This window comes from Corvus brachyrhynchos, unplaced genomic scaffold (genome assembly GCF_000691975.1).
Source record: "Corvus brachyrhynchos isolate BGI_N302 unplaced genomic scaffold, ASM69197v1 scaffold152, whole genome shotgun sequence".
NCBI lineage: Eukaryota > Metazoa > Chordata > Aves > Passeriformes > Corvidae > Corvus > Corvus brachyrhynchos.
In genome coordinates, this window is record NW_008237447.1 from 669,001 (window position 1) to 688,865 (window position 19,865).

At 36.3% G+C, this 19,865-nt stretch overlaps 1 protein-coding gene across 2 annotated transcripts in view; it reads left to right on the forward strand.

Annotated features, from left to right (window-relative positions):
• EPHA6 (EPH receptor A6) overlaps positions 1-19,865 on the forward strand; it is a 362,575-nt gene that overhangs the window by 62,644 nt on the left and 280,066 nt on the right. The window lies entirely within an intron of this gene.

Here is a 19,865-nt window from a genome sequence, read left to right on the forward strand (position 1 = left end):
GCTGAACCAGGTACCTTCTAAATGAAATGGAGTACCCAAAGCCACAAGTTTTTGCGTATTTTTAACTATTTGCCCTAAGAATTACAAATTACTATTTTAGAAAATTCCAATCTAATAGAGCTTCCACGTGTTTTGAAGTAACTTTCATAGGTTGGTGTTGTCCATTTAATCTTCTACAGTGAATCTAAATGTTTGTGTTATTTTTTTCTGACAGTTTTTCAGAGTACATTTGTTTTGCATTGCTTTTTGAATGTCATGCCCAAGGTAAGCCCAACTGCTTGAGATGCTTTCATAACCAAAGAGCACAATTTAATTTCAGTAGTTCCTGCTCTGCAGTGTATAAACCATGAGTGGAAGGGTTATGTCAGGGTGGCTACATTTGTGCTAAAGCTGGTAGTGGAGGTGGACACATGGAGAGCTGGCAATGCATTTGTACAATGGGATTTTTTCAGTGTGACTGCTGAGTGTTGTGAACTGAACCATGATACAGATGTGTGTTGATGGGCATCTTTCAGACAGCCGTAATGTTCTTTTTGAGACTTTACTTCTTGGCTGAGACATGAATAACATTCAGAGTTTAAAAGAGTCATTGCTTGTCAGTAAATCCTGAGCTAACTTTTTAATACCCATTAAATCAAAAAATACCTGAACTTTACTAACTGTCTGAGGGTAAGTTTTTAAAATTTACGTTGAGCTTGTTTTCAGAGAAGCAGCAAGCTGGGGACTAGATGGGGGAAGAAGTAGAAGCCTCTCTATATTAGCCTGATAAGACCTGATATATATTTATAAAATTTTCATGTCTTTTGGGTCCTTCCCCCAAATCCCTTCTGTCCCTCCCATTCCTCTGCTGGAATTGCAAATCTAAGTCTTGAAAGTATTTTGCACCATTCTGTCAGTGCTTTGTGCAGGCATAATCTGACATACTTGGGAGAGAACCTTTCTTGTGCATGAAAATAACAGTCCAAATAATAATTTTTTATTTTGAAGTCTATTCTGACAAATAATTGGGTGGTGGGCAATACTTGGTAATAGTTGAATATATTTTTCCTACTTAGAAATGGTGTCAAACTTTTTATACCCCAGCCTGTGGCTCAGTGAGGAATAAGCCCTTCATGGCAAATATGGCTTATCTCTCACAGAATTTCAAGAATAATATTCTATTTTGGTATTTGTGGAAATAGAGTCTCTCTTCACAAAATACAGAATGGCATAAGGAAGGATATTCTGCCTTTGTCACTGCTCATTGTTTTGCAAAGCAGCAAGAATGGGGCTAAAAAACCACCTTTGGTCAGTTTTACTACTGCTGTTAAAAATCATAAGTTATTTTCAGCTGCCTAAATCTGCTTTACCTGCTTCCCTAACTGGCAACACTTCAGTTATTTCAACTGGGTTTATGCATCTCTCTGTCTCTCTGGATCTCTCAGTATTCTCTATGCATTCTATTTTCTTTTAAAAGCATCATTTCAGAGCCAAAGTGTCTGAGAAGAATTCCCAACTGGATTAAAATATCCTTACTTGTTAAATGTATACCCCAATGTGTCTAGTTAGCTCAGAGGAATATTAACAGGGAATTTTTTGCTGATTTGGGACTGTCTTCCTTTTCTGGAGTCAGTGGGGGAAAGTGGCATTGACTGCAAGAGATTCTCAGGTATTTGTGTGTTCTGTACGTTTTTGAATGGGATAACCTCGAATATACCAATCTTCTCTAAATTTATTATGTAAACAATCTGTGAGTCTTTGATTTGAATCTACTTTTCAAGTTTTTTCCACTCAAAATCCTGAAATAGCAGCATCATTCCCATGTTATTCTGTTTCTTTAGGCATTAATGAATAAATTAGAACCAATAATTTGGCAATGCTAATCAGAAATTGCTCTGACATGAACTGCTGGCTTTTGCTAATGCATTGACACCAGCCCCATTACCAAGTTGCAGCTTAGAAGGAGGAGATGCTGCACATGATTCCGGTAAACAACAATTAAAAGTGGCATGTTCAGTACTCTGTGTTCTCTGAATGTCAGCCCAAGACAAGAGTTGTGCTAAATTTAACAAGTATATAATATATACAGGCCATATCAGGACTTCATGGTGGGTTTTTTTACATAGGAACAAACAATCATGACAAGGAGCACTCTGCAAACTTAATCATAATGGTTCACTTCTGTTTGGGCATGATACAGAAATAATTGGATGATTGTTAACTGAAGTTTGACTTTTTAATGATTTACCAAAAATTATCTGAATTACTCAAGGTTAGGAATTAATTGCAAAGAAAAATTCAATTATATATAGCAAATACTAATTATTATAGTAATTTCAGATTTTACTTTAGTCTTAACCAATCAGAGTGTGAAAGTGTATTTTACTAGCCATAAAAAGTTGATTCTTCATAAGGAATACTCTCAGGAAGCCACCACTTCCAAAGTGGGGTAAATATGGTATAGTTGAAGCAATATTAAGTGTTAAAAATGTAAAACAACAGGCGCTGACAGACTCACCTGGTTTATTTTAATTGAGACAAATAGACTAAGAAGTGAAAATGTAAAATTCAAATCCTCTGACCTTGAGTTGACTGAACAACACTTCCCAGGGATACTAATGCCTGAACACATGGAGTTTTTAATTGAACAAATTAATTCTTTCCATTATTTATCACCTGAATTTGTGGTAATGTTTCCGTGTTAGGCTGCTGAAGTAGAAATCCTATCTTTATGTTCTTCAGCCCTTCCATCTGATCCAATTAGAAACTATTCTCATTTTTCAGATACTAACTAATCCCCTCCTCATTTATGTACCTGTAGTGTGGCTTTGTTATTGGGAAACCAAGCAGTCCATGTTACAGTCATGCTTCTGTTACCTGTATGCTGGCATCAAAACGGGAAAAGGGGGGAATAAAGTACTTTGGAACTGCAAGTTTCAGAGTTGTAGAGATACAGTAGTGTGTAAGGTTCCTTTTGGTTTTTCTTCCACATGTTTATTTGCTCAGGAGATCTAATCTTTACCAGGCACTGAAGGCAGCATCTTTAAAGGAAAAGCATAGAAAGGTTTTGACTACAAAAAAAAGGACAAAATGAGATTAAATACAAAATTTTCTGTGGCTAAAACTTTTCTTTTTAAGGGAAAACCTTCCTGCAGCAGAGTTGGGGCTGTTCACTTGTGTTGCAGTAGATCCTTAAGATATTGGGTGTAAAATTCCAAATTTCTGTTTCCTGCCAACTCCTTTTGGAGAGCCAGAGACAGGAATTTGTCAGAGGCTGAATGAGTGAAGGACTAAGAGGATCCACTGACTGTTTTGTCTCTGTTGCAGAATAGGGCAATCACAATCATCTCTGCTTTGGTCTCTTATGGAGATGATTTAAATAGCTGTCTTTTAATTCATTGGTTTTTTTAATAGCATCTGTGACTTACTGGTCAGTTAAAAAAATTAAATAATACTAATTTTTTTCCAAGTAAGCAGCCATATGTTTAATGAAATTTATAACAGATTCTCAACTCTGTGACTGCTCTGAAAGGTCTTTACACTTTTTTCTTGTGCTTGAGCAATGACAGCTTATTTTACATAATTTGTGAGTCTGCAGAGCTTTAGATTTCACCATTTCAATGATAGTACTCGAAACCTTTGTGATTATTGGTGATATGGTTTTCTATCCACTGAAAAACCTCCTCTTCAGCCTATATCAGGCTGCACATCATCTGTGAACACTCAACATGTATTTTAACTTTCAATTCTCAATACGGATAAAGTCGAATTGTGATTTGTCAATTCCAGATTCAGCTCTTAGGTGGAACTGCTAAATAGATGTTTTTAGTGCAATCCAAGAATAAGGATGAGGAAAAAAAATAGAAGTTGTGCATGACAGCAAATCTGTAGGTAAGAGTATAGAAAAGTAATTGATAATGACCTGTTCAAAGCTTCTGAATGTTTAACCACATATAGCTGCTAGCAGATGGAAAAAGTCTGAGCCTGTATACATTAGAAAAAAAATGTTTACAGTAGATGAAAACTTAAATTACTCTCTGTTCTGAAGTGACATTGCAGATGCTACTGGCAGCACTTTTATGTTCCTATATCCTGGTTTTAATTTCTAAATGGCAGGTCATGTGCCAAGCTATTTCAGGCTGTGTCTCTCTTTCATTTGTACCTTTTCCACTTGCACGCAGGAAAATATTTTGTCCTTATGGCTTGCAATGAGTGTAAATTAAAAATAGCATTGTTGCTTGGCTGAAATAGGAGGTAAATGAGGGATGGTGAACTGTGGTATGGATGGGGTATTACTTACTGTCAGAAGGATGAATTTTTAGTGAGTTGCACCAATCCGGAGAGGTGTGACTTGGCTGTATTCAGTAATTTCACCTTTTTTTCAATACTTTTAAGTTGTTTTGATGGCCCTTTCTGGTTTGGGGTTTATTTGTTTTGTTTTCATTTGTTTGGATTTTTTCATTGTAGCATTTTTGCATTTTCTTTTCAGTGCCTTAAAAATGTGGATATTTAAGTTAGTTACTGATTTCAGTTTTTTGGGTTTTTCTGCAACAAAGTGTTAGGAATTAAATAAGCATCCGAGGGCACCTGTCTTCAATAACTGCCTGAGTTAACAGCCAGAAAAATCTCAATGCTGTAAAAAGTCACATTGTAGCTCCTGGCCAACCCTTTCACTTAATATACAGCCATCTGCAGATTGTTCAGCTGGATAAATTGTAACACAAAAAGTCTGATTAAAAAGCTGGAAGGGGGGTACAAAAGTAAGGATTTAAAGAACAAAAAAAAACCCCTTTACATTTGGTTCTACATAGTAAGGAAATTCCAGTGATAATAAATGAATAAAAGTTGCTTGCATATTCTTGTCATGTCATACTTGCATCATTTGGAGCAAATAAAGAACCTTGCAATAGTCACTGTAACTTGGTTTCCAGAATATTTCACTGTAAAAATTCAAATCAGAGCCTTGATTTTTCTAACTGCACCTAAATAAATTATGCATAAATATAAAGCTTATTGTTTGCAAACTGAATTAATGTTGGCAATTGCTGTTCTTTGCTCTGATACTGAGGTGTGCATTGAATGGAAACCTGCTTTGATAGTGGAAGAAGGAAGCCAGCTGAGGTTAAATAGAGAGTTTCAAACTGAAAAACTTCAATATTTTCTGTTTGTACACACAGACATGAAACTTCAGCAACAAAAGCATGCTGATAACCCAAGTGTGTCTTGCTTCAGGTTCTGCGTTAGTGAATATTGCTGGATATTGATCCTACCAGCTATCCTTGATAAACAGTAGACAAAAATTGTCCAAGGGACTGCAAGGATTGATTTTGTTGTTGTGTGTGACTTGGTAACAGAGCTGCATGATTTGACATTAGCAGCAGCCCACAGTAAATGAGTTATTTGCTCTTGCTCTGCTGAAAGAAGTACACTGCAGTGATGGAAAAATTGTGGTACTAATGGGAACAAGCTGTTTAACTTTTACAGAAAATATAAATACAAGTGCATCTGTACATCTGTTCAACTGTATGGTGACTGAAGTGCATTGTAAAACTGTTGTTCATTATTTTTTTATCTTGAAGTTTTCCTGTGTTGCCAAAACCCAGGACCACTTGACAGGTTGGATGGTGTAGTGTGGCAGGAGGGGAAGGAATGCACTGACTCTGTGGTACTTGTGTCCCTCACTGTCATAGGATTTGTCCTCAAAATGTGTCACATCCTAGAGACACTAACAGAACCTGTGCCCCTCTGTTCTTGGGTAATGCAGCTTTTCCTTGCTTGCCACATAATTTTTTTTCCCCCTCTTCTGGGATCCGTAGCTAAAGCTTCAGCTCAAATATTTCACATTAATTTGCCTTGTGAGATGTTCATTGCACTTTGCTCATGATCAACCTTAACTGTTTCAATGTTCAAATATATTGAGTGGGGGTGAGTTTTGTTTGAGTGAAACCCTGGGCCTGCTGTATTTAATGAATGCAAAATTTCAGCATTGCTTGCTTGTGTCTTCCTACAGCTGAGGTTTTCCTGCAGCTGGAAGAGAAGTGTGGTGGGGGTTTTTTAATGGCTGAATATATCCTCAGCATGTGGGTTTCCTCAGTGTGCTGAAAATGTACATCTGAATTTGGAAGAGGTCTTGTGTGACCAACAAATGGAGGAGAGTAATACCATGATGTTTCACTTATAAAGACCTAATAACACCTGTGGAATGCGAAATGCCTTGTGCTACTCATGGAATTTGTTGAAAGTTGTGAAAGAGAAACCCTTTGTGAGGAAGCTGTGACAAACCTTGGCCACCAATTTACAAAGGAACACGACTGTGTGCACAACACAATTGTGTTTTAAGGATTTCCATAGCCATTTCTTGCAGTAGAATAGCAGTTCTGGCATAATAAGGGCTTGATATATTTGTCTTTGAAAATTCAGTTTCTCCAACTGTTGTTATTCCTGTTGGAGCCCTGAAAAATAAGCATAAGCTAAGAGAAAAAATTTTAGTCCTAATGCTCCATGGAAGTTTACAAGTTCTTAACACTACAGTAGATTGTGGATTTTTTCAATAATTATTAGAAATATTACTCAAATTGTAATATATGTAATTCTAATTATATAATAATATATATTACAGATTATAATATATAATAGCTCAGAAATTCTCAAAATCTAGGAATTAGATTTTTTAGAAGATTCTTTTTTGTAGGCTTCTGAGCACAAGCACTTAAATTTATACTTTGAAATAATTGAAACATGTTAGAATATTATTATTTCAATATAGATTATGTCCCCTTTGAGAACTCATAAAGTGGAGATACAAAATCTGAAGATAATCACCAGTACTTCTTCCGAGGCAGGCTATTAATCAGTAACACATTCACAAATAAACTATAAAGCATCTTCTGTAATGAAACTGTTCCCATAGAGGTTTAGCATCATTTTATTCAGTCAATTATTCAAGCATTTATGCTGAGAAATATAATTTCAAAAGTGATCAATAAGAGGTTTTCTCTGGCATGGTGTGGCCTAGGAATCACAAGCAGAAGCGAATGCATAGAGTGATTTCTGAGATTTGTCTTGAATACAAAAGAATGTGTGTGCAGGTGTTTAAAAACTTGAAGTGTATTTGCTTTTTGCAAGTCTCAGTAATAATGTAAATGAAACAAAATTTTCTTTAGTCAACACACTTTGCTTTTTCTTCCTAAAACTTAAGGTGGGAAATAGCATAAAAAAATTAGTATTAGTTGTCTTAGACAGAAATGTATGTGGACTGTAAGGTCATTCTCTGTCATGGGCAAACTTAGATTTAAAGGGCAGTGGTATTTGAAAGGTTCTCAGAAACCACACCAACCAAGCTTTGTCATGTGTGAGGCTTTATTTGGGCAAAGCAGTTTGGAGGCTACTCACAAGCTTAAGCTCTTGCTAAATGGGGGAAGAAATGAAAGGCAAAGGCAATATTGTTAATGGCGAAATTTGACTGATACCTTTGTATAAGAGAAAAGGGAGAGGAAGCGAAACTCCCATGAAAGGAGAGGAACCACTTAGAAATTCTTTTCATCCTCAGTAGTTCCAAGAGAAGCCATGGAGATGGATGGCTTTTGAGCTGCACTGCTGTTTACTTTTGCAGGTCTCTTGGCAAGAAGAGAGGATCAGTAACTGGAGCTCCAAAATGTCAGCTGCTACCTTAGTTTTGGATGCCAAATGCTGAAAAAGAAGCTCTAGATCGAAAGGGCTAAATTTACAAAGATTACTGTCTGACATGTATCAAAACACAGTCCTATAGTGTTCTAGTTGATGTGCTGAAAGTTCTCTCTTGAAGAGTTTTGTGGGATTTTTTTGTTTGGATTATCTTCCACCGCCCTTACTTTTACTTCTAGGAGTCCCATCAAATCCCAGGAGAATATTCTGCTGGGAAGAACCTTGAGTTCACAAGAGGTGTCTGACCTGGAGATGGTGACCTGTTGAACAGTCATTTCTGTGAATCTTTCTATGCTGCCAAGTAAATACATCAGCAAGGGAAGGTGATCCTTGGGAAGCAACCTGCTGCACCGAGCTTGTGCTGTTCTGGGAATGTGTCTGCTAACAGCAGAATAAATTATGTAAAACAGGTCTCGTACCTACCAGGGAAACATCTAACACAGTCAAGGACTGCACTTGAAATGTCTCTCTTTAAAGAAAAGTTGCTTCAAAGGGATACTGATCAAAGCATGAATGAATTCCCAAAGGACATGGAAATGTATGCATAGAGAGATTATACTCCAAATGCTAACAATGAATGTTTAGTTATTTGGTATCTGGCTATTATATAATAATAGTTATGTATGTGAAATGTCTTAATTTTGCTGTGACAGCTTGACTGTATTCCCAGATGTTAAATATTTCAAAGCTTATCTTACATATATTCATAAACAAGATGAAAGTGTTAATTCTAATTAAAATGATGCACAGATCTTTAGCAGCCTTAATAAAGTCCCTGTGGAACAGTGAATTTAATAGCAGTCTATCTTTTATGCAGAGTCAAAATGTAGATTTCAGCTTTACTGTAAGCCAGTCTTCAAGGAGAAACTGAGCAGTCAAGATAGAAGAATTGAAAAATCATATTAAAGAGTTATTTCAGTATGTGCAGAATTTTACATACCAGTATCTGTGTGTATTGGCAGCTTAGAAAGAAATTGGGGGGGGGAGGGGGTGGGGGGAGTAAAGGCCGGTAACAACCCTTCCCAAATTTAGCAAGTATTCCACTGAAGTACATATTTCACTTGGTGACTATTTATAGGTCATGCTCGTGGTAATATTCCTCATCATATTTGCCTGTTACAATTTTTTCCTGCAATTAATTTTAATCAATATTTGAGAAACCACGGGTTTTTTAATGTAATTTTATACTTACACACGTGTGTGTTCAAGATGCCTTCATAAGGATAGCAAGAACTTGAATGTGGAATCATTGGGAGGTGAGAGAGTGAAATAAAAGATATAGAAGTATTTTTTATTTTAAGGCAGACTAAATTTTCCACCATGGTTAGCAGAAAAAATAAAAGAAGCTAAAGAGTCAGGAGATGGTAAAGACGCTGGGGAGAGTCCAAGGGGAATGCCTGGAGACAGGGTTGGTTTGTAGCATTTAGGATACCGGGAAAGGCAAATCCCAGATTATGAGGGGAAATGTACATTTTTCTTTTCAGGATCTGAATAGGCATTCTTTGACATGCAGTAAATTAATAATATATTTGATGACTTCTGTGTGTATTCCTCTTTGTAAACTAGGAATTATAGCCATTTTGCCTATTTATCTCAGTTATTGAGTATTACATCCCCAGTTACTGCATTTAGCAGGTGATGTTAAACCATGTTAGCAAGCGAAATGCTGTTAATGGACTTCATTTTGAAAAAATTCATTTTCAATCTTTAATAAAGACCTGAATTCTCTTGAAAAGAGAATTCTGGAGGAAAATTTAGATTGATTAGAATTTTTTTTTGCCTTCTATATTCTTTCCTTATGAAACATTAAGTAAACTGATGGTGCAAAGTATAAAAAAAAATAAAATTATAGATTCTTAGAGCAGTATAGAAAATTAAGAACTCCCTTTTAAAAGGTCTTTGGATAGGTTGGATTTTTTTTTTTTTGTCTTCCCTGCAAACATGCAAAATGTTTAACTTTTGTCAGAAAATCAGATTCTAATCACCGGGGATTAGTATTTGGGGTTTGAGGCATTCATGTTTGTTTATTTTGGTTTTTTTTTTTTAAGTATTTCACATATATGTTTTTGGGTTGTGTGGGCTACATTGTTTTTTTTTTTTTAATTTGATCAGGTGACTAAAATTTTGAAATCAAATTTCATGTTTGAAACTTTCTAGTAATTGATGAAAATCCAAATATTTAGTGCAAAGTCCCCAAATAAACTACAAGGTTGAACTGAAAAACAGCTAAACAATTATAGCAGAAGAAGGTGAAGTCTGTATATATTGTTAATATCCCAGAGGAAATGGCCACTACATTGACAAGATCCCATTAAAGAGGTTTTTCAGTGCTTTGCACTGGTACATGTCTCTGGATGGCTCCAGATGGTAAAGACACTGGTCGGTCTGTGGGAGGCTGGCTGTGCTTCCCCTGCTGAGCTTCCTTAGGTTTTCCCTTTGGTCAATGGCTCAGATTAGCTGAAATAGAAGTAATTTTCACCCTTCTTTTCTATGCAACTGATGTGTTTAACTGTTTTATTCACTGCTGTGTCCCAACCTGTTCATAGCCACCACCAACCTTTGCAATCGTGTCTGGTCAGCTGGCATCACCAGTTTTAGAATTAAAAATGCAAGAAGAGGCAAGAAATAATTATTAATTGGGATTAATCTGATAGCAGGATGAGGTGGTACAGGGCCATATGGAACAAACCAGGCATTTCTCTCAAGTTAGACGTGAAGTAGACTGACAGATAATTACTGAACTATTCTTCTGGTCTGTGGACTTTTAAGGGGTTATTTAGAACTTTCAGTGCCAAATGCTGATTTGTTCTCATGGAAATACTACGCACTGTTAGGCCATTTAATCATTAGCAGCTCTGGGTTCTGATCCTGATGAGACTTCTAAAATTAATTTGGAGATGGGGTGATGGTGCAGTTTGGGGATAGTGAGTGAAAAGTTTGTAGTTTCCAAAGGAAAATAGTGGCTAATTTCCATTAAGGTCATGCAAATCAGAATCAAGTGGTTGACTAAGTTAATTATTAATACATGTGTGCAAACATAATCAGGAAAAAAAAATCTAGTCATCAACTTTAGAGCTCTGTAATCCTCCACTACTGTGATTTAATACTTGTTCAACACTTCTCCATAGAGTTTGTTGGGTGCTTTGGTTTAGGGTTTTGGTTTGTTTTTTAAGTAAAAATGTGCAATGTATGAAGCAAAGTTGCCAGAAAAATATACTGTAAGAGTTCAGGCTGTTTTATGCTGGGGACCTGATGCATGCAGATGGATTACGGTTTTTAAACTTAGAAATAACTTCATGATGTGTTTAGATCTAAAAATGCCATAACATAAACTCCTGTGAATAGAGAAACCTTGCTTAAACTGAACTCTTCCTCTCAGGGAGGAGGTGGCACTAAATGAGAATAAATTTTACAACAACCCACTCGTGCTCCAGGTAGCTGTTGCAAAAGAAGTGATGACCATATAAATGTAAAAATCTGCGAGTAATTTTGAGATTGCTCTCTGTTTTGTTGTTTTAAAAATACAGGTCATGCTACTCACTGTAGCCTATGGAGAGAAGTAATCTTTTTTTAAAAAATGTAAATGTAAAAATGCATGCAAGCTGCCTATGAATAAAATGATATGATTTCATAAAATACATTGCCTAGTCTAATGATCCCAAACTAACCACATCATTTTAAAAGGCAGCCTTGAGATTGCTCTTATTCCTGTGAGTGCGAAATTGGAATAAATTTGTGAGACAGGATTGTAAGGGAAAAAGATCCACTGATGAAATACACTTTGAGATCTCGCCACTCTTGTACCAGTGCCTAAGTTCTTTAATCAACATACCTTTTAATCATTTACCAGTCTTTTTGCCAGTGCTGCAGTGTGCAAGCAAGGTCTGCAAGCACTTCAGTCCCTGAAGGTTTTGCTGGTGCATTCTATCAGACAAGATCAGGTGGCATCTCTGGTCCTGAAATCCACATAGCAGAGATTGCTAATTGTGGTACTGACTCTTTTGCATGTATGTAGGAACGATTGCTTTGTAAACGTCTTTTGGGGTTTTTTTGTGATTCTGCAATTTTATGATACGAGGGAAGTATTTTATCCACAGTGGAAAAGCTTTAATTTCAAAATTCTCTAATTTTCAAAGGGGTTTTTGGTTGTTGTTGTTTGTGGGTGGTGGTTGGTTTGTTTTGGTTTATTTTTTTTCCCCCTGGAGTAGTATCCAGTCTTCTTAGCAACAAAGGTAATATAATTTATAAGGAATAACAAGCAATGCTGGAATCTACTGGGCAGTAATATTTACAGTTAGGTGGAAAAAGAAGTGTATAATAAAAGATTTTCCTTCAAGAGAAACCTGTAAAACTTATCTTTGTTTCTGATTTATGGACTCTGCTACGCTTTAGGAATAAATTAGGTGAACCTGAAAGAACTGAAGGCTCAGTGGCTATAAAACAACCAATTGATTTTTGACTAAATCTCTGTCTTCAGTAATTTTTACAGTTGCCTGCTCCCAAAAAAGCCCACAGTGTAGCTACTACAGAAGCAATTTAAAAGTAAGTGGTATTTGATTGGCTCTTCATACCTACACCTTGTCCCTCTTTACCTAAGTGTTAATAGTATCAGCAGAGCAATTTAACCTGAAAATCAAGGACAAGGGCACAATGAAACTCTTCTGTTAATTTAGAAGAGAGTGGTAGTAATAGTAAAGATACTCGAGTAGGGTTTATTTTTTTGCTTTAACTTTCAGAACATCAGCACTTTTACTTTTCCACATAAATTCTCCTGGGTTTCTCTGGAGCTGCTTTGTTCTCCCTTCCTGAAGGGAGTGAGACTGTGCTTTCTTGTTAGCTTTTGTGGGGTTTATTTTTTTGTTTAAGGGTTTATAGTTTTGTTTTTCAAGAGGACTACAGCAGAGACTTAAAACATGAGCGTTCTGAGGAACAGTCAGATGGTTACGATGGCTGTCATTCCTGAGAAAAGTCCATGATAAAGCTATTGAAATAGTAATACGTAGCTCTTTTTCTCAAAAAGGACTTTGTGCCTGAGAGAAATGCATTATCTCAATTCTACTGTGAGCAATTAGCTGTGGCAGGTATCTTGAAAAAGGGATAAGTTGAAAGAAACCTTCAAGTATTTTTCTTCATTAGACTTTGGTGCTAGTGACAGTGGGAAAATGCAGTGAATCCTTTAAAATATTTTTAAAATCAATAGACTTTGCAGTTTGAATATGTTGAGTATACAGAAGGTCAGTGGTACTGTTTTGGGCTTTACCATCTTAGCAATCTTGCTTAATACCCTGTTAAAATAATCAGCTTTAAAATATTACTGTTTAATCCTTGCTACATTTCTTAAAGTAGTTTTTATTTGGTCTGAAATGTTACTACACTGCTGTACTCTGACCTTCTTGGAGCATTCATTCTGCATCCAAATTGTGCTGTAGCAGGATGGAAAGGGGGCAAAACTGGTTTTTTACATGTGGAAAACAGGTTGTGAGTGCATTTGAAAACTGTTTTGGCTTCACTGCAGAATTACAGCAAGCACTTTGCTATTTGTGAGACTTAAAAATAGAAACAAATGAGTGAATGTATTTTATTTATTATCAGTATCCCTGAGATACTTGCGTCTTTACATTTAAATATTGTCAGGACATTACATTTCAAAACATAATTCCCTTGGGAGAGTGTTGTGGCAGGACTTGCTGTCATCAGTGTTCATAATGCATTTGCCAAGGAGTGTTTATCTCTCTCTTCTCCCTCAGGTTGTGATGCTTCTCTTCTGAGGGGATGTCTTCTGGTCAGTGAATTTCTCATTCTTTCAGAAAAACCATTTGCATATCAAAGGCCCGACAGGAGTAAACACACTTTATACTTCCATCTGTCATTCTCTTCCCATTGAGACGCAAAATAAGAACAGTGTGGCAAGCAAGAGGTTTCTTTTTTTGGTTTTTAATTTTATACCATTTTGCTTTGAAATATGAGGGATGCCTAGATACAGTTTTCAGTAGCTGTGTTTCTTTCTTATTAGGGTCTCTTGACTGAAGCTACCCTAAAAATAAAATCAGTACTCTTTGAAGAAGTGACACTTCTATGACAAAAAAAAGGAAGTCTTTGTTCTTAATTTCTTAACTCTGTGTTTTCTAACATTTAAAAAGGAACAAAAGAAAAAATTTCAGAACATCTTTGGTCTTTGCCTCGTAATAGAACTTGAACTCTGCACATCTTTATCTTCTTACAAATTAAATATTCTTAATATTTTTTTCTAAAGCAGGCATAATTCCTTGGCATATATGGGAGATGAGATCAGATTTTGTTTTCATTTCTCCCTTCTCCTGCACTGGTTCCCAAGAGAAATTTTTCTTTGTAATTTCAAGGAATTAACTTATCTTAAACCAGGATTAGGGCTGTGTTAGAGGTTACCAGCAGTAATCAAAGTGCCATTATTCTGAGTATGTGCATTCAAGTTAATTTTGAAACCTGAACTCGTTCACTTAGGGCGGGTTTAGGTGAGCATCCAGCTCACATCTCTGCTCAGCCCAAGCAAGTCTGGTGCTAGCAGGGTGTTGCTGGTGTGAGCAGCAGCTTCACGATGATCCCAAGGGGACAATAGTTCCTCTACTTATTAACCCCTTCTGGAATGATCTCCACAGCCTCAGCAGGGAAAACACTACTAGGACTCTCTCCCCCATGCCAGTGTGTGTTTCCATCAGAGCAACAGATCTCCCCCTTCAGCTTGCATCATGGAATTTTCAGGTCGAAAAATCCAAATTCAGTGCTGAGTTTTCTGGTCTCTTTTCCCCTTTCATTATTTCTGCAGCTCTGCTGTTCATCACTTGACAGGAGTTCATTGTGTGAGACCAAAGAGAAGATCATCTGAAGTTTCTTTTTATAGTAGCTTGAAACCAAACCTGGATTTGCTGCCAAAGAGTTATATTATCTTTGATGGAGAGGATGAATTCACAAACTCTTTGGAGTATGGATCTCATATTTTCACTTAAACTTGTACGTTACCGAGCCCAGTAGGGTCACAACCTCAGCTGGGTTCTTTGAGCAGTATTTTAAAGCTATAAACTTCTAAGGCATTTGCTTGGCAGTTCAGAATGCTGGATGCAGCCAAAGGCCTCACTCTTCGTTGTCCTTAGAAGTCGTCTTTTTGACAGAGGTTAGTGTAGAAGAAAAATACTCAGCTAAATGTCATCAATCAACTCTTGTATCCAGTCTACCAAAAAAAAATTTAAAAAAAAGCTGCTGTGAAAGACCTCTAAATGAAGCTGGAGGTTTTCCTTTTCCCCTCAGTAAAAATTTCACAGGATAAATTAATCTGGCAAGAACCACTGTGCAAATGCGTGGGCTCAGTCGGTGAACAGGTGTAGCTACTGAACTAAATTATCTTCTGTCATGTGGGGATGCAAATACAGCAAACTTTATTTTAAGTGCTAGGACAAATATGCCAAAAATAAGCCTCTAATATGACAGAATGCACACAAGGAGAATATCTTTGAACATTTTACTGGTTTCCTTCAACATTTTACTTACACTTCTCATTCCCCATCAACAGCAGTACAGAAATTATTAGAAGAGTATTGCAATATTTGGTGTTTCTTTTCCCAAACTTTGGTTTGTAGAGCTTTCTTCTGCTGGACCTGTTTGTGGTAGGAGTTTGAAATAGAGGGCTTTATAAGGGGATTGTTGTTAAAAAAGGAAATGCCTGTGTTTCCTAAAGAAAGAAACTTGTTTCATAACTGGACTTTTCGGTCTTGGATACCATAACTCGAAATTGGTCCTCTGCATTGCTGGAAGGGCACACAAGTGACCCCGTATGACGATAGCTTCATATAAATTGCTTTGTAAATTAGGATAGTGATGTAAAGTGGCATCCAGTTATTACAACGCCACTTGAAAAAACTGAGTTATTATTCAAGTTGAGCTAAAAAAACAAGAGAATTTGACAAGACCCTGAAATTTTTTATCATGACTAACAAGTCCAGTAGACTTTTCATAGAAGAGACAGGAATCTTGGCAAGCTCTTCAAGGCTGTTGTCCCTTTCACAGATAACTTGCTATGTTGCTTTTCTTTCACTTAAGCTGGTTGCTTTCCACTTTGAAAGCCACAAATGATCTTTGAGAAAGCAGAAACAAATATTACTTTCTAATTAATGCCACTGAAAACCACCCTAATGCTTGCACCATGTTTTTAATTTGTAGTGGTCTTAATTTTTGTTCCAAACAGATTTAAGATATAAAACCCTCTGTTGTTATGAAGATCTTGCCTGTGAGTTCATGGTTAAAAAGCCACACACATGTCATTGGCATTTCTCAGGAGTACATATCTGGCAGTTGGATTAGATGATTATTGTAGTTCCCATCAGTTCTAATTAGCAATATTAGAGTCGGTCATCCAGCTAAGCATCTATTTTTAGTTTTGAACTGGGTATTTGACAAGAGTGATGGCAGGTTTATGCCTGTTAATGTAAAAAAACCAACAAAAACCACCACACACAAAAACCGCAAGAAAGAAAGTAACTCTTGAGTATTTTTGGTTTTCTACCTTAAAAGAAACTTAAGCACATAATAAAACTCCTTCCCATTTTGTTTATTAGTATTTACAAATTTGGAAGGGGAAATGATGCTTTGAAAAGCCTAAATATATAGGTACAGATGTTTCTAGTCTTTTTTTGGTCTAATGAAATAAATGAGCATATCAGTCTCCCAATACATTCTTTTTCCTTTTATTTTTTTCTTCTTATTAAAGCATTTTAACATTTTGGAGGGTCTGGATTAGTTTAGAAATCACCCTTTGCTATTACTTTCTCATAAACTTTGAGTACATTCAGGTAATGAAGAGGGGCTGTAAATAAATAATGCAAATCAGGACAGAAATACCTTTACTGGGCCTTCGTTCTGTGTTTTGCTGCAGGTGGCAGCAGAGCCAAGAAACATTATGCAAACAGAGACGCATTGTCTGAACAACTTCAGAGCTGTGAAAAACATAACAAATTCTGGTAAAATTTAATGGCACATAAATAGCTTCCAACATGATTAGTAAATTTAAAATGCTATGCTGAGCCAGAGGAATGAGGCAGGTTGTTTGTACATTTGCTAAACTTTTATCAAATACCTTATTGGTAATAGAAAAATCAAAATCAATTTTTTCTTCTCAATTTCACATGGATTAGATTAAAATGCAGTCAGTGTTGCTACTTTTAAGTTGTAAGGTAAGATTTTCCACAAATCTTTCTGTACATCCCTCCATATATCAGCAGGGATAGTCCACAGAGTCTCTGGCAAGACTGGAATCTTAATTAAAGGAGTTCCATGTTTTACATTAAAAAGTCTTTAGCAGTCTTAGCCCCTCCAAAGACATAGAAATGATATTGTAGCAATAAGATTTGCCTGGATTATTCAAACAGTGAAACAGTTCAAACTGATCTTATCCATTGTGGCTGAACTTATCTTAACATAAATTGATAGCCTGGAGGTTAATGAGGGAAGATCATAAAATAGCTCCAGGAACCTTGGGCTTTACAAGGTCAGCAGTGTTGTGGAACTGAGTTAGACAAGAAGGAACCTAAGCTGCCTTAAGCTGCCTGCATTTGTTTGGCCAATTGCAGTGTCAAGAGTGAAAAGTTTTTTTTACTGAAAGTACATCTATTACAGTATTGATTCAGCCAGCAGCTGAAGGGGAAAAAAGGATTGAAAATTTCATATTTAGCAGGAGGTTTCTTTGAGAAGGTGCTCAGATCATACAAACTGATCACTGCTGGAGGAATGATGGCTTGTGTTAGCAGGGTTGAGTAATTGTAACAAAAGTGAGAAGCCAGATGCTTTGTGTTCGTTAGGAAAAAAAACCAAGCAGGGATATTCTTTAGAGTGTATCTGCAAGCCTCTGCATCATCAATACTAGGAAAATAGGTTATAAAGTAATACCCTCGCCATGTTTTGTCACTGTGTTATTTAAATTAGCCAAATGCTCTAAATGGTAGAACAGAAACCTGTGTGCTGTTTAAAAGCTGCCACAAGAACTTCCCCAAAGATGCACTTATAGCCCATTTTGGCTCCCACAAGTGATTGCAGAGTCAATGAGTTGTCATTGGACAGTGCAGCGTCTACAGACTTAGCTGAGAATTGGCTTTTTAAAATCATTTGTGCAGGCTTGATGGAAGGTGAGGGAGCTTCTCAGTAGGAATAATGAAATTATTCTGCAGATATTTATGAAGCAGGAAAGCACAAAAATGCCCAGCTGGAAAGGGTGGTAATGAGGGTTGGTGTTTGAAGCCAGCTAGAAAGAGTGGAACTGGTAGAATGCTGAGAAGTGAGCTTAGGTAGACCACAAGCAGCTCTCAGATGCTTTTATTTAACAGTATAAAGGGGGAAGAAGGATAAAAAATGAGATGCAAGAACATGCAGAGGTGATCTTTGCAATAATATTCTGAACAGGGATGAGCAGAGAAAAATGTGTTGGGAAGGCAAGAGAAGAGGGAGTTACAGTAATTCAGTCTTAATGAACGAACTTGAATGTCTTGGGAATGTAATAAAGAACCACAGATAACATCTGTCTCCATGGAGGAGAAAGCAGCATTCTGATCGGAGTCTGGTCATTTAATCTACTGCACAAGTGGCTAAGAACAATATTTACAAAGCTTCACTTAAATTAAGTTGATCAAAGTCCATCTGGAAAACAACACTTAATGGCCCAGTGTGTTTATCAATAGATGCTTCCTTGGATCATCCAAAAAATGATGACTGTTTATTCTTAATCATTAGTAGAAAATTAGTAGAATTAAGTAGCAATAGAGCACTATGAATATATTAAATATTTAATGTAAGAGCAAGAGTTTCTAGAAATAGGGACTTCCAACCTTAGACACATTGTGTATAATTGAAATAGTAGATTTAAATTTTTTTGAATATGACTCCAAAGAAAGATGAATTTTTGTGCTTTGCTGGTTTGTACTCCTTTATCTTACTATTTATTTTATGACATATGATAGAAACTCATGATAATATATCAGTATTTAATATTTTCCCTTATTTAGACACATATTTAAGGATATTTTGAGGATATTTTGACCCTCTTAAGGTATATTTAAAATTCATTTCCCATACACAGCTAGATAAACACACATTTACTCTCTCCAACATACTGAGGCTATTATTTTTTTTTTTTCTGAGATTATTTTGTGTGATGCAGCACTGAATTCCTTCACAGATGGGCTGTTCTTGTTCTTCCAGTATCTGAGGATAATTATCATAGCAATTAGATAAAGAGATTGGGTTCCATTTCACATGGGATACTGGGTGATTTAGATTGATCGCGTAAGAACTGACATGATTTTGAGTCTGAGGCTTGTGTTTTGGGGGCCTTTTTTACATAATTATATTTTCAAGTATTTGTGAAACCAATGCCAAAGCATTCTTACTGTTTAATGCTCTCAGAACATATGCTTGTAGTCTCCAGTGCTTTCCAAATAACTCCAGCATTGTCAGTTTGTCTTAAGCCCAGACTGTTCATTTTGACAAATGTCTGGTAAATTTAGAGGCTATTAAGCATTGTTGTAGTGCCAGTTATTTTTCAACTGAACTTGTCACTTCTTGTGCAGATAAAACTTCCTTTTGCATTCATACTGCTTTGAAGAAACATAAAAAGGAAGTATTTTCAATTATTTTACTAGAAGCTATTGCAGTATAGAATACTGCATTTAACATATGTGTTTATTATTTTTTGTTAGGATTTTGAATATCTTTACCTAGGAGGATTAATTTCCTTCCAAAACATTATTTTTTTATCTCTTCTGCAGACTGAGGTAGAGCTGTTGTTCCACACAAATGTGATTTGGATAGAGAGAACAATTGAATATTACTTCAGAATAAAGACGTAACAGCAAGAAAATATTATTTCCTGTTTTAGTTTTGCTGTATAACACTTGGCCTTTTACTTGAGATTGTGTTTTTCCAGGAATAAACTGCACACTTTCAGGGATCTTAATTTGATATGTCGTCTGCTTCTGTCTGCATCTCCAAAAATGTCTTGTTATTTGATGAATTTAAATCTCAGTATGAGAGCTGTTCCTGGAATGCTCCATTCTGTGGTAGAGTTTCCTTTTTTGACCTAGGGCATTAATTTTTGATCTTGCCTGTGTGCAGCAGTGACTGTGCTGCAGTGACATTCATCCCCTGTATTCTGAGGCTGGGTAACCCTGCTGTGATGTTTTATGGGT